This window comes from Chinchilla lanigera, unplaced genomic scaffold (assembly GCF_000276665.1).
Source record: "Chinchilla lanigera isolate Chin_1 unplaced genomic scaffold, ChiLan1.0 scaffold00002, whole genome shotgun sequence".
Taxonomy (NCBI): Eukaryota; Metazoa; Chordata; class Mammalia; order Rodentia; family Chinchillidae; genus Chinchilla; species Chinchilla lanigera.
Window position 1 is genome coordinate 48,980,424 of NW_004955403.1, and position 2,436 is coordinate 48,982,859.

General features: G+C 43.0%; 1 pseudogene; it reads left to right on the forward strand.

The window, feature by feature from the left end:
• The first annotated feature begins 344 nt into the window (after window positions 1-344).
• On the forward strand, window positions 345-826 carry LOC102026383 (annotated as a pseudogene).
• Window positions 827-2,436: the final 1,610 nt, after the last annotated feature.

Here is a 2,436-nt window from a genome sequence, read left to right on the forward strand (position 1 = left end):
AAAATATCTTTTACTGTAATAACCTTTAAAATTTAAACAGGCACAAAAACCTAAAAACCAATATCATTCATTCCTTCTGAGGGTGACCCGCACCCTCCATGCCTCTCATCCGAAGGACGCACAGTGGACCTCACCACCCCTGGCTTGCGCGCATGCGTGTTCATTCTCCTCGCATCCCTTTCTTCCCCGCACTTTCCTCCTCTCCCTGCAGACGCAGGAGGCCCTGTCCGCGCGGTGCATTGTGGGGATGCAGGTCAAACCCACCACTGCTGTCAGCTGAGTGGAGCGAGAAGAGGTTGCGACCCGGAGGCACCGCCAGGGAGGCCACAGGAGCGCCCTTCACAATGCAGCCTGCTTCTGCAAAGCGGTATGATCGATTCAGTGTCTTCACTGAATTTTGTGTTGAAGACAGTAAAGACAGTTAATGTAAATGTTGAAAAATCCAAACTTACTCTCCGTTGTCTTGGGAGAAGTGAGCATTTTAAACCTTTAAATGCAGTTGACCTGTTTTCACTGTATAGATCCAGGTGATCCCAAGCATAAAAGAACAGACAGATCAATCTTATGTTGTTTAGGAAAAGGAGAATCTGGCCAGTCATGGCCAAGGTTAAGAAAAGAAAGGGCAAAGCTTGATTGGCTTACTGCAGACTTCAATAATTGGAAATCCTGGCAGGATAATTCCGGTGAAGACAGGGCTCATCTTGATGGTTTCACTGAGATGATGAACAGCATGGGTGGTGATGGGGATGTAGATTTCCCAGAAGTAGATGGAACAGATGATGAGTCACAAGACAGTGATGATGAAAAAACGCCAGATCTGGAGTAAGCAATGTCATCCCCAGAATTTTGACGAAGAAAATAACTTCTCTGCAAGATTTCATAATTGAGAGAGCTCCTGAGTTGATAGCTCTAAAGCTGAATGCTATATTTGCCTCCTTTGACCTATTTTTCCAACTTTTTTTTTAAGGCTTCAGGAAGGGTTGATAATATACAATTGTTTGCAGCAATTTTAAGGCCCCTGAGGCATTATGCTTATGCATGAACAGTTCATGGAGCTGTTGAGGTCTAGGCAATTGATACAGCAGTTGTGTGATTAAAAAAACACTTCACCTAGCTCTCTTTTACTTTGTAACACAGTTACTGACATGATAGGAAGTTCTCAGCACAGGGAAAGGTAACTAAAGTTTAGATTTTAGATAGGGGCTCAAAGTGGCTGAAACAAATTAGCTGACACCTTAAACTAAGAACCTGCCATTCCTTTGACATAATTTTTAGGATTGTTCCACTAAAGTTTCTTTTTCAAAAAATTTACTTCCAGCCAGGGATGTAGCTCAGTGGTACAGCGCCTGCCCGGCAAGTTTGAGGTCCTGAGTTCGATTTCCAGTACCCCCCTAAAAAAAATTTACTTCATATTATTGTATATAAGTGATCACTTGTTAGTGTTCCAGGGTATCTTGCCTAAAACTAGTGAATGCCCTTAACTTAGATGGTTTTTGAAGCTTATACATTTGATATTGTCTGACCCTTAAGCTTCTACATCTCTTAGCATGAAGAATGAAGAAAGCTGTACATTGCTGCTAGGGAATCTGTACATTTAGAACAGATTATATTTGTACTGTCAGTATGGCAAATGAGTGAAAAGGTATTAAGACACGATTAGATTTTTTATTTCTGTTTTCTGACCCAGCTCTTATCCTAGCTGGAAAACCTCAATTTATGTTCATGACAGTGGGGATTTTTTTTTAATGTCAATATTCTTTCCAGTAAACTATTAGAAGACAAAAAAGAGAGAGAAAGAATGAACACATCGTCACCTGGCATCTGAGCTAGGCCTGTCCTCAGACCCTCAGCTGGAGATAAACTCAGCCTCCCCAAGTACCAGAACAGATCAGCTTAGGAGCAGGTAGAGCCTGCAGGTTTATACAGTGGGATGCACAAGCTCAAGTAAGTTTTAAGGATGCCAGGTTGAGCTTTGCTTCCTGAAAACAAATTTAAATTGATGAGACCTTAATGAATTCTGTCTTCCGTGGGGAGGGGGGTCAGACAATACTTTAATCGCTCTGTGAGTAAAAACTGTTTGCCAAGTTCTCTGACACTAAGAAGGCGCTGGCTTCCCGCCTATGGAAGGAGTGTGCGCCTGTTCAAGGACAGTGCTTCAGGGTCCCTTGGGGACAATCTGCGTCCTCTTTAATTGTCGACAACTCCCTCTCCACCTCCTCCTCTTCTTTTAGAAGTCAATCAGCCAACAAGGATTTAGTAAGCTGAGTTATTGCACGTCCTGAGTGCTTGGCAGGGAGGCAGAATAAAAGCCATAGCCCCTCACTCATTCAACAAATATTTATTGAGCACCTACTTTGTACAAAGCACTGTTCAAAGGCCCTAGGGTACCTCACTGAACAAAACAGTGAGAAGAAACCCCAGGCCTCTTGCACTGTC